The sequence below is a fragment of the Apus apus genome, chromosome 2 (assembly GCF_020740795.1).
Source record: "Apus apus isolate bApuApu2 chromosome 2, bApuApu2.pri.cur, whole genome shotgun sequence".
In the NCBI taxonomy this organism is placed as follows: Eukaryota; Metazoa; Chordata; class Aves; order Apodiformes; family Apodidae; genus Apus; species Apus apus.
In genome coordinates, this window is record NC_067283.1 from 133,680,794 (window position 1) to 133,693,387 (window position 12,594).

Genomic DNA, 12,594 nt, shown 5'->3' on the forward strand with positions numbered 1-12,594 from the left:
GTTTCTGTGAGTCTGAAAAGCAGGCTGGCGCAGACACCCGGCTTCCAGCAAGGCTCTTCAGAAGGAACAGGCAGCTGAATGCGCCTCTCCTGCACTCAGCCTTCCTAGCACGAGTTGCTCTTTGGTTTTGCTTCCCTTTTGTTCCTCCCTTCCTGGATGCGTTTCTAGCAATTCTCTGGCTGCTCATGGATGTTGCTGGGCAGCTGGGAGTCCCGGTGCCAGGCTGTGGGTGCTGCGCCTCGTGGCTGCAGTGAGCAGCGGCATCTGTACCTCTGGGATGGCTTTTCCTAAAGACCCTCGGCTCTTCTCCGCTTGAGCTCTTGTAGCAGCTCTGAAATTCCTCCTCAACCTGATCCGGTGTCTCCTTGTGATTGATGGGCTCTAGTGTTTATCAAAAACGCCATTTTGCTTTGATTTAGTCTGGGTTATAAATGGTTACTTCCTCTTAGATTCTTTGCAAATGAAGCCTGATGCAAGTAACATAAAGCTTATGTTAAAAGAAGTCTTCTGCCTTTGCTTCATTGATGGAAAAATAACTTCAGAAGTTGAGTTCCTTCTTCCTCTGCTTGCCAGCTTTAGAAGTGAATTCTAGCTGAATTCTAGTGTTGCTAGTTTTTTCTTCACTTTGAGCAGTGCACTTCATTGAAATAGGATGAACTAAAATGAAAATTGTCCTCTTGTATCTCCTCACAAGAGAGCAGCGTATTTGTAACTGGCTGGCTGTTGCTTTTTTTTCCCTTGGAGCTGTGTATTGAAAAGATGGTTGAATGCAGTCTTAAATGACAGATACTATTTTTAAGCAACATACAGACTACAGCAAACTATTGTAAGGAAAGAAGTATCCAAATAAACATTGAACTATTGGTGGGAGGGAAATGATGATAACATGCTTAGTATCACATCCTTTGTTCAAGTAAGCAAACAACAGACGGGACAAAAGGAATCTGAGGAGAAAAAGATCTCTAAGGGAACTGTTCTTACAGATGGAAATACTATAGCAATTTTTTAAAAACTTGCAATCAGTTATTTATTACTTAACACTTGCTTAATCAGACTGAAACAATTTCCTTTAAGGAATTTGTAACATTGTCTATTTTTAATGAGCATTAATAATAGTTTTGTTACATTTAAGCTCTTGCCTGTGTTTGACAGAACTGTGAACCTTGGTGTGAAAACTCTGCGCTGTGAACTTTTTGAGCATTGCTTTTCCAAGACTTTAGTCAGGTTAAAGCAGCACAATTTTGCTGTACAGTTTGTCTGAGAAAAGATACAGCAAGTATCCCCCTCTCTGGCACATCTGCTGGTCCTGGGAGGGTTCATGGCTAGAGCTGAAGAGCAGTTTTGCCAAGGAACTGGAGCAGGAGAGGGGGATGCTGACGTATGTATTTCATTTCCTCCTGCCTCTTGGGCTGACCAGGCGCTGGGTTCAGCTGTGTGGGTGGGAGAGGAGGAGCTGTAACCCAACCCTGCCAGGGGAAAAGATGCCTTGCAGAGATTTCTTTGCATGTGAAGGAAAGTAAGTTGTATATTTTTTTCTTTGCAAACAAACAAATGATAAAACTTAAGCTCAGTAGAGCTAGAAATGGAAATGTGGGCTCCTGCCCTGATCCCTGTGAGCCAATTTCACATGTGCATCAGATGTGCAGAGTAGCTGCTTGTGTGGGTGGAAACACTGAAAAACCCTTTGTGTGTTTGTAGTATCTGAGCTTAGTTTCTAGTGCGGATTGGGGAGAGCAGGGACAGGGGCAGAGGCCATGTAGATCTACAGACGTTTATCTGGGGTGAGTGGAAAGAAGGCAGGAAGAGAAACTGTCCTGACAGCCTACATTTTCCACTGGAAGTTACAAGGCATTTTATTTTTTTGGGTCATTGCTGTCACACTGAATTTATGCTTAACAGAGAGGATCTGTAGGTAGGAGAGTGGGCAGATGTTGGAGTCATACCCTGAGAGACTCGTGGTTGCACACAGCTATCCAGCACATCAGACATCCCTGCTACCTGTTGCACATTGCCAGTCGCAGCTTCTGCTGGCTGCTTACCTCCAGGATTTGCAGAGGAACTGCTGCAGCAAAACAGGTGGAGGATCTACCAGACTGACCCCATGCACCTTCTGCTGCCCACAAGAGGTGCTGGGAGGGTGGCAGGAGGAAACAATTAGGGTGCACTTGGAAGGGTCTGGGCTGTCTTTTGTCTAGGGGAGGTGGGAAGAAACAGATGACATATGCAACTGGGGCTTTGCAGTTGAGATGACCTGTTGTATATTGAAGCAACTTACCATTTATTTTTCATGCTTGGGAGATGTCAAGCTTTCACTACCCATAACTCCTTCAATATTGAATGTGTTTATCGGGTAGCCTACAGACCTCTTGATTTTTTAAATTCCCATTGCATCTTAAAAACTGTGTGTAGTTGGGCTGAGGCAGAGGGGCACTATCTCATGGCTGAAGGTCAGGTCCAAAGAATTGCTCCTGCCTGGCAGTTCAGTCCTGACCTGGAGTGAGAAGTAGAAATGCTTGTGAAAATCTTACAGAAAAATACTGCAAAAACCTGTAACAGTTTGTTGAAAACAGAGCCTAAGTTCTCTATAAGGGGTGGCTTTAATTAATTTAGATGTATTCTAGGGCATTATGCAATTTTTTTCTTCCATGGATCTTTTGTTGATCGGTTGAATGCAGAGGAAGCTTCTGATTTTTTTTCTATTTTTAATCCTCAAATGAACCAAGCATTGACATATAAGGAATAATAATTCCACCAGACAAACTACTTGAAGTTTATTTAGTGGTGGGAAACTAAGCTCAGCAGATGAAAAAGTTCCGTGTTGTAGCCACCCACCCACCTTGTATGGCCATATGTAGTCCCAGAGGCTAAATTAAGTTTGCTGCCCATTTTCCTGAGCTCCTGTGGTGCAACAGGAGCTTTCCCTAAACAGTGCAGCTCCCCAGAGGCTACCAAAGAGAAACGGGAACAGACTTACTTTTTGATGTTTTTTTTTGTGTCATAACCCATAATACTAATACTCGTCTCCCTTGTACTCCGTTTTCTAAATACAGCAGCAGAGAGAAGTCAACAACTGTCACACTAAACAGTACTGAAAGAATGTAAAACAGTCCAAAGTTCAGTTTTCATCATTCTTCCCTATAATTTTTGTTACCACAGAGCTGACAGGAGCCTCTTGTGAAAGGAAGAGAAGCAGAGCATGTGCTTCCTTCTGGACCAGCCCGCAGTGCCAGCTGAGTTAATGCTGACTTGAGAAAAAAATCTCTTCTTTGGAAGGAACAGCTTCTGGGGCCAAGTCTCAGATGGCTGAGGGCACAACTTAGCCCCTCCTCAGACCAAAATGCTTGAGTGAAGGACCCTGCCTTGACCTGGTGCCCTGCTGCCCGGCCAGTGGCTGTGCCACCTCCATGCTGGTGAGGCATAGCTTCAGGAACAGTTCTAGCAAATCTTCAATATTAGAGCTGCGTTCCACAGGAAAACCTTCCCTGAGAGTCACAGTCAGCTTGAAGTATTGACTACAATCAAAACAGCAGCAAGGAGGAACCTTTCTTTAAATAATCAGCTTTCACCTTGTTTTGCATGTGCTCACTTTCCTAAAGAAAACTGGATTTCATTTGCTGGTAAACAAGATGACTTGTTAACTTCTAATTTAATTTAATCTTTACAGTAAATTTTGTCTGGCTTTTTGCTCTCCCTGATCATACACTATTTAAATATTTATGCCGTTACAAAGCTTAACTTCCATTTTTATATTCTAGTTTTTCCATTCTGTTATGTTAAAAATGGTAAATAAAAATTTATTTACCAGCTGATTCAGTTACAGCTTTTGTTTGGTTCAAATTGGTTTTCAGTGGAAACTGAGTTTTCATTAAGCCTGAATAAATTAGCCTTTCTTATAAAGTAAAATATATTAAGCACATCAGAACAAAGATTAGCAAAAACATTTTCATAGAATCATAGAATCCTGGAATCCTAGAGGTTGGAAGGGACCTCAAAAGATCATCTAGTCCAACCCCCCCGCCAGAGCAGGGTCATCTAGAGAACATCACACAGGAAGGCGTCCAGGCGGGTTTTGAATGTCTCCAGAGTAGGAGACTCCACAAACTCTCTGGGCAGCCTGTTCCAGTGCTCTGTCACTCTCACAGTAAAAAAATTTTTTCTGATATTCACCTTAAACATCCTATGCTCCAATTTGTATCCATTACTCCTTGTCCTATCACTGGTCATCACTGAAAAAAGCTTAACTCCATCTTCTTGACACTCACCCTTTATGTATTTGTAAAGATTGATGAGGTCACCCCTCAGTCTCCTTTTCTCCAAACTAAAGAGACCCAGCTCCCTCAGCCTTTCCTCATAAGGGAGATGTTCCACTCCCTTAATCATCTTTGTAGCTCTGCGCTGGACTCTTTCCAGCAGTTCCCTGTCCTTCTTGAACTGAGGGGCCCAGAACTGGACACAATATTCCACATGCGGCCTCACCAATGCAGAATAGAGGGGGAGGAGAACCTCTCTTGACCTACTAACCATACCCTTTCTAATACACCCCAGGATGCCATTGGCCTTCTTAGCCACAAGGGCACATTGCTGGCTCATGGTCATCCTCCTGTCCACCAGGACCCCCAGATCCCTTTCACCTACACTGCTCTCCAGCAGGTCAGCCCCCAACCTGTACTGGTGCATGACATTTTTCTTCCCCAAATGCAAAACTCTACACTTGCCCTTGTTAAACTTCATCAGGTTTTTCCCTGCCCAAGTCTCCAGCCTGTCTAAGTCTCTCTGAATGGCAGCACAGCCTTCTGGTGTGTCAGCCACTCCTCCCAGCTTGGTGTCATCAGCAAACTTGCTGAGGGTACATTCTGTACCCTCATCCAGGTCGTTGATGAAGATGTTGAACAACACCGGTCCCAGTACCGACCCCTGAGGGACTCCACTAGTCACAGGCCTCCAACTAGATTTTGCCCCAATTTTGACTTTAAAGCATATGTTGTTATATTATTGGAAGTAACTTATTTATTTAGAAAAAAGTATTTTTGCTAGTTAATGAATGGAACTGAGTAACTCTAATCACAATGTTTGTTAAGTCTTTAAAACTAGTAGGTCTCAATCTTTCTTCTTTTTTTTCCCACAGGTTGGAAGAATACAAGCTTTGCTGCTTTTTCAGGTTCTAAGTGGCTCTATAAAAAAAAGCCTGAAAATAAAATTTAAAAAGAGAAGAGCTGTCAAAGTCCAAGATGAGTTAGCATCTCAAAAACTGGTTACAGGTGCTCAGCCATGTGACTTCTCCCAAATCATGGTTTGATTTTTGTAACAGCTCTGGCAGTAGAAATCATTAATTTTTCTCTGCCAGTCTGTGCTTTTTATAACACACATTCAGCCACCAAAAACTAAGTGGAATTTTACTTCAGCCTTTACTGAAAGGACTTCTAATGCAGATTCTTAAACTTCATAAACTTGTTCAGCTCTACTTCTTTTAGATTCCAAGAAATAATCTTCTTAAATAAGCAATATATCCTTTTTTTAAACAAGCTCTTAGTATATCAGCTTTTCACTTTTCAGCATGTGTATCAAACCTTTCAAACCAATCAGACAGACTTTGCAAATTTGGGTAACAAATTTGAGTGACAAAGTAACCCACTCAGTTGATGCAGGGCAAGCGGTGGATACCATCTACCTGGATGTCTCCAAGGCTTCTGATACAGTCCTCCACAACCTCCTTCTGGAGAAACTGACTTGTTACGGCCTTGACAAGTGGTCTGTGTGGCGGGTGGGAAACTGGCTGGCAGACCATACCCAGAGGGTGACAGTAAATAGTTGCTCCTCAAACTGGCAGCTGGCCACAAGTGGAGTCCCCCAGGGATCGATATTGGGCCCAATGATGTGTAACATCTTCCTAAGTGACCTGGATGTTTGGATCAAGAGCACCCTGATGAAGTTTGCTGATGACACCGAGGTGAGTAGAGAGGCTGACACTCCAGAAGGCAAAGCCACCCTCCAGGATGACCTGGACAGACTGGAAGAGTGGGCTACCAGGAACCTTAAGAAGTTCAATAGGGAGAAGTGTAAGGTCTTGCACCTGGGAACACATAACCCAGGAGCACAGTTCAGATTGGGATCCACCTGGCTGGAGAGCAGCCCTGTGGAAAGGGACCTAGGGACTTGGTGGATAACAGGCTCAACATGAGTGAACAGTGTGCTGCTGCAGCAAAGGAAACCAACAGGATGCTGGGCTGCATCAACAAGGACATCATCAGCAGAGACAAAGAAGTCATCATCCTGCTCTACTCAGCGCTTGTCAGACCACATGTGGAGAATTGAGTTCAGTTTTGGTCCCTACTCCACAAAAAGTATGCAGACAGGCTGGAGAGGGTCCAGAGAAGGGCCACAAGGATGATTAGAGGACTGGAGGACCTGCTGTATGAGGAGAGGCTGAGAAAACTTGGTTTGTTCAGCCTTGAGAAAAGAAGGCTTAGGAGAGACCTTATTACCATGTCCCAGCACTTAAAGGGTGGCTACCAAGAAGATGGAGACTTACAAGGAGTCACATGGAAAAGACAAGGGGTGATGGGCACAAGTTGCTCCTGGGGAGATTCCAATTGGACACAAGGTAAATTTTTCACCATGAGGGCAGTCAAGCATTGGAATAGTCTCCCAAGGGAAGTGGTAGATTGGACAGTTTTAAGTCTCAGCTTGAGAGGATGCTGAGCCATCTCATATAAACTATAGTACTATGTAGAAAGGTTGGACCAGATGATCCTTGAGGTCCCTTCCAACCTGGCATTCTATGATTAGAACTGAGATAATGGTAAAGCTGAGTCTCAGAGCATGCGTCTTCACATCAAATGAGTAATTTATCTGTTTGTATTCAAAGTCCCATCACAAAACAAAACACTTCTCACTGTTAGGCCTGTTCAGACGATAACAAGCTATTTTGGCACTCAGTTTCTGTGCATGTCTAGTATCTGCCACTGCAGGAATGCTTCCCTTCCCAGCCCTATGGCTGGCTGAAGCATCATTACTGAGAGGCCACACTCCTGCACAGCCTCCCACTTGCCTCTCTTAGATGGATACCTTACAGGTTCATCCCGTGTGAGATGGTCTGTAACATGTTCAACACATTCAACCCAGGCCTAAGCCATGCACAGGGAGGAACTGTGTTCTCATGCAGGGCAGTGGGGTTGCACTGGGTGTCCTTTGAACTTGCAACTCACCATCACAATGGATGTGTGATGAAAATAGGGATGCTTTGGTATGTGGCAGGGTAGAGGATTCCCTTTACCTGAAGTCCAGAAAGAAAAAATGTATTTTATCTGCATTTTTTAAAGTATCTATGGATCTAAGCTTGTTTGGGACAAATACATGTTGAGTAAGTTAGATTCTGAGTAAGCTGAACCTGTCCTTAGAAAAATGTTGAGATGAATAAAAGTTCCTAGCTGTAGTAGAGAGAGTAGCTGAGAGAAGCCATTCATAATTTAGTTCCTTCATCATAAGGAAAGTTATTCAGATCAATATTTAATATATTTTTAATGCAAATATATGATAATTCATGCTAGACGTCCATATGCCTTTGCTTTATAAATACAGGAGTGAAGGAGGACTCGTGTATTGCTGGACCAATTGCTACCTGAGGACTGGAGGTCTACAGGAACGGACAGAGAGGACTCCCTACACCTCTGCTTTTGCATCAGGTGCCCATGCTCTGCTCTCCACTCATGGCAGCACAAGTTACACAGGTTCTAAGGAGATTCAAGTGGGAACACTTTGCACCAGTGCTTAACAAAAACCTTCAAGTGGTATGGCAAAGCTATTGTGCCTTTAAGTATACCCGTAGTAATCTGCAAGAGCAACTACACTGCCAGGCCATGTCTTACTAGCAAGTTTTCTTGCCAGAACTTATGTGGGGTCATGAGTAAGTGACATTTTTATGTCCCTGGAGCATGCATGTTCATTGCTGCTTTTTTCATGCGCTGCATGACCTCGTTGCAAGAGGCTGGAACAGCAGAAGGGCTGCTGCACACTGGGTAAGGACCCAGGGCTTGCAGCTGCCAACATCACTGTGTTATTGCAAGTACACAGTGGCATTTTGCTAGTGGCTATATGTTGGCTTGTGTTGTTCAGAAAGGAGATTTCACTTCAGCAGGAGAGGCTGAGTTTTGCTGGCTTACATTGACTTAGTACAAGAATGCATAGAAACTCAGGGCAACTAATGCTGACTTCTGACAGCAAACCTGCATGGCACTGGACAGGACCCAGCTCTGTTACAAGCAAGCATGCCCTACTTGCCTGCTGCTGGCAGATGTTCTTCTCTCAGCTGATGCTGCTCTTGGTACCTGAAAACAAGAGTCCCTGACAGAGCAGCAGAAAAGTTAGCAGAATTCTATAGAAGAACAGATGCCAAGAGGTGCTGAGGTGCTTGCTTTTTTCCTTTCACAGTATCTCTACCTTTCTCCCCATTCTATGCACTAGTAGGAAATATTTGCTCCAGCTTGCATAAACGGAAAGTCATGGTCGAGACTGACCACTTCTTCCTACGAAGAACTGAAATCCAGTGCTTCTTGGAAACTTAGGAATATTTATTTTCAGCTTCTTTAACTGAAACAGAAAATAGAAGCTGAAGTTCGCATTAGTTAGCAGCCCCTATTTATCTGCCTACAGTGCAAAGCAACAAAGAAAAGCATTACATGAAGAAAACACCTTCTAGTGATACTGAAATACAATGTCAAACTAGAGGAGACTTTTGGGGGACAAAAATAGAAAATGCCTTGGTAAAGTAAATAAATGTCATAAAAGGAAAATTGAGATCATGCTTCTAAACAAAGGTAGCTGGTACACTGGTAATTCCTTCAGGCTGGTACAGCGTGCTCCCACTTCAAACATCTTTTGTGTTTGGGCCTGTGCTGGCAGCGTTTCAAAGGAATCTCGTACTTTCTTCCCTCCCCCTCCCCACTTTGCATAATAATTAGTATGTGAATATGCTTGTGATATCTTATTATTATTTTAATACAGTCACATTTGAGAGACTTCAGTGAAGTTTGGAGCTTCACCAAGGCAGTCCCGCACCAGAAACCACGCAGCCTGAACGGACTGGAGAAACAAAGCAGAGCAAAGTAGCATCATCCCCATTTTGTGCAGGGAGAAGTGTGGTGACAAGTGACTGTCATATCAGAAGGGATTCAGGAACTGTTTGGGCAATATCCTGTGCCTAACAGTAGATTCCACCAGTTGCTTCATGTATCGTATGCTAGAAGGTGAGAAAAATCCAGCAGTGAGAAGTATAATTTGTCCTCATACTAGATTTCATCCCCCTTTCTAGGAGTTAGCTACCAGTTTATTCCCTGAAGGACCAAGTTACAATCAGATCATTCTGATTACTTTTGACATTCAGTTCAGGAAGGACAGGGAAGTGCTTGAAAGGGTCCAGCGCAGAGCCACAAAGATGATTAAGGGAGTGGAACATCTCCCTTATGAGGAAAGGCTGAGGGAGCTGGGTCTCTTTAGTTTGGAGAAAAGGAGACTGAGGGGTGACCTCATCAATGTTTACAAATACGTAAAGGGTGAGTGTCAAGAAGATGGAGTTAAGCTTTTTTTCAGTGATGACCAGTGATAGGACGAGGAGTAATGGATACAAATTGGAGCATAGGATGTTTAAGGTGAATATCAGAAAAAACTTCTTTCCTGTGAGAGTGACAGAGCACTGGAACAGGCTGCCCAGAGAGGTTGTGGAGTCTTCTTCACTGGAGACATTCAAAACCCGCCTGGACGCCTTCCTGTGTGATGTTCTCTAGGTGACCCTGCGCTGGCAGGGGGGTTGGACTAGATGATCTTTTGAGGTCCCTTCCAACCCCTAGGATTCTATGATTCTATGATTCCTTTTCTCGAATATTAAGTTCTTGACTCTGACACTGATCCTACCAGTGTAATCGTAGCAGTCTTGTAAGGATAAATCCACACGGTGACCTCCCAGCAGCTGAATAGACTTAGCGAGTTAGAAAGTATGCAAGATGGATCACACAGATGACTTCTGGACGGGGGAGCTATGATTTTGCTTATGAAGTCTGCTAAACTGAGCACAGGTCTCCTTAGCTCCAGGCTCTCCCTGATTTACAATTACAGTCCCTAGGAGGGAAGGACAGCAATCTGAAAGTCCTGAAACTGCAAGCTAAAGGAAAACTATGCATGTAGTGAGTAACGCAAAATATGAGAAAATAAGGCAAGAGATGGGTGTGACAGAAATACCTTTCCCAAGGCTAAGTGGGTATTGATGTGTTTGAAACCCTGAAACAGATTTGCACATGTTGCTGTCTGGAGAGGCTGGAGGGGTGGAGCTCTAGGGGTTTTTTTTATGTCTCTTTATTTGCTCTTCCTTATTGCTTCTCAGGCAGGACAACAGAAGACATGAGCAAGGTACTCTTCTCTTCCCTGTGAGCTGGGATTAATGACAGCCATGCCAAGATTTCTTCATCTTTCTGACTATTGGGTGAGGAGGAAAAAAGATGGGTTATTATCATTCATTCTTCTGATTTCTTCACTGTGGAAGGAAAAAGGGAAGCTAATTCAGGAAAAACAATTGGAAACCAGGTGATCTAATTGTAAAGGAAGTAAATTAAGAAAGAAAATCCGAAATTTGAATACTTCCAGTGCAGTTTCACATGAGCTACTTCATGCAAACCTGTCCTATGCTCTCTTGTCTCTTGTTGGAAGCAAAAAGGAAAGCTCTTCATTGGTGTTCAGGATGTTGGTGCAAGCCAGTCTTCGAGAATGGAATACTTTCTTGCATGACCTACAGCAACACATTTATAACTACTTAATCACTGTGTATAATCTCTTTCCAGAGAGACTGTCTCAGATGGACACTTACAGTTTATAGGGCACAATATGTAAAGAATATACAGAATGCACAGGAAAGCCAGGTAGACAAGATCTCTAACAGCCCTTTACTTCTACTACATTTTATTTAAACAGTTATTTTGTTACTGTTACCGTTTGACTCGTAATGGACAACTGCTCTCAGTCCACTTCCCCTCCCACCCAGGTAGGGAAGGAAAGAGAAAAAAAAGAGACTTTACTGGATTAAAAACTAAACTACACAGCTTTAATTAAACACTAATGATAAAATATATACAATTATATATAAATGTATTCAGGATGTTCAGGAAATGTGCAAAACCCCTATTGCCTCCCCCTACCCCCAGCAACTCCCACAGCATCTCCTGAGCTGCAAACAGTCCTGAAAAGTCCTGGAGCTGCTGGAGAGAGCGGAGAGTGATGAGGGTCAGGCGAGCTCGAGCCTGGGGGTCGATGGTGACGGATGGACACCAGCCGTGGCTGGAAGAGAAGGCAAGAAGAAGCAGGAAGGAAGTTGTCTTCTGTGATCTCTGACCTTCCTCTGAGCTTATGTAGATATATGGGATGGAATATCTCTGGCCAATGTTGCTGTCTAACTCAGCCTCCTACAGGGGGGTCATAGATCTCCCCATAGTGTCTGAGCCGGCAGAGTGAAGGTGTGACCTTGAAAACCCAGCAGTTAGAAAAACATTCCAGCTGTTATCAGCCCAAGCTGGGACACTTTGCTACTAGTAAAAAGACAGCTTACTGAAGGAAAAAACAAAAACAAGACAAAAAACCCCACAACCCCCCCAAAAAAAAACCCAAACAAAAACCCCCCACCAACCCAAACCCCAAAAACAAGAAGTTCAGTAAAAGGAAAACTAGCTTAATCCTGGCTCAAACCAGGACAGTTACCCTCGAAGACAAAGGGTTCTCAAGGACCCTGCGGTTTGAGAGAAGGTATTGTTGCAATGGCACCAGCACACTCCATAATCTGTATAGCAGAGGACGCACCCCCAGCTGCAAAAAATGTACCATGCAGATTGTGCACTGAAAAGTACAAGTGAAAAAAAGACAAACGAGTCACCTCAAATAAACGGGTGGAGTAGTCAGGTTGGCAGGGATAGCCATTGTCTTGAAATAACGTGTGTTTCAAATCCCTCCCTGTGGTGCACGCCCATGAAGCTCATTAGTATTACAGTCTTTTCACTTAAGCAGAAAGTTCATTAACATTGGAATACTGTATTGAATATCAGAGGGGAATTCTTCACTGTCTTCTTGCTACCGCAGCTTTTTGGAATTGCATCAAGGGCTTTGATCCTAAAAACACTTAACCTCTAAGCACTTGGGTAGTCCCATTGATTTAAACGGAACCCATTCAAGCAGATTAAGACCCAAGTTCGTCTTTAAGATCTTATCTACAGAAGAAATGGCACTCATTTACCTAACTGCTTCTATAACACTTCTGTTCAGATGAGTGCAGCGTTGCCAGGACAGCAGCCTGCCAGGCCAGGAGCGGTGGCCCAGCCCCCTGCCCAGCAGGGTGACGGCAGCCACGGCTCTCAGCACGCTGGGAACCTCCAGCGAGCGGCAGGACGGGGCACTGCCCTGCTCCCAAACACCCCGGGGCGGGCTGCGGGGACGGCCCCTCACGCCTCCCCGCTCGGCTCGCACGGCCGCCCGCCCTGCGGCAGCCCGGCCCCTCGCAGCGGCGGGCTTCCTGCCCGCGGAGGGCGGGTGATGGTGCCACCCGCGGGTGGGTGTTTTGGGGTC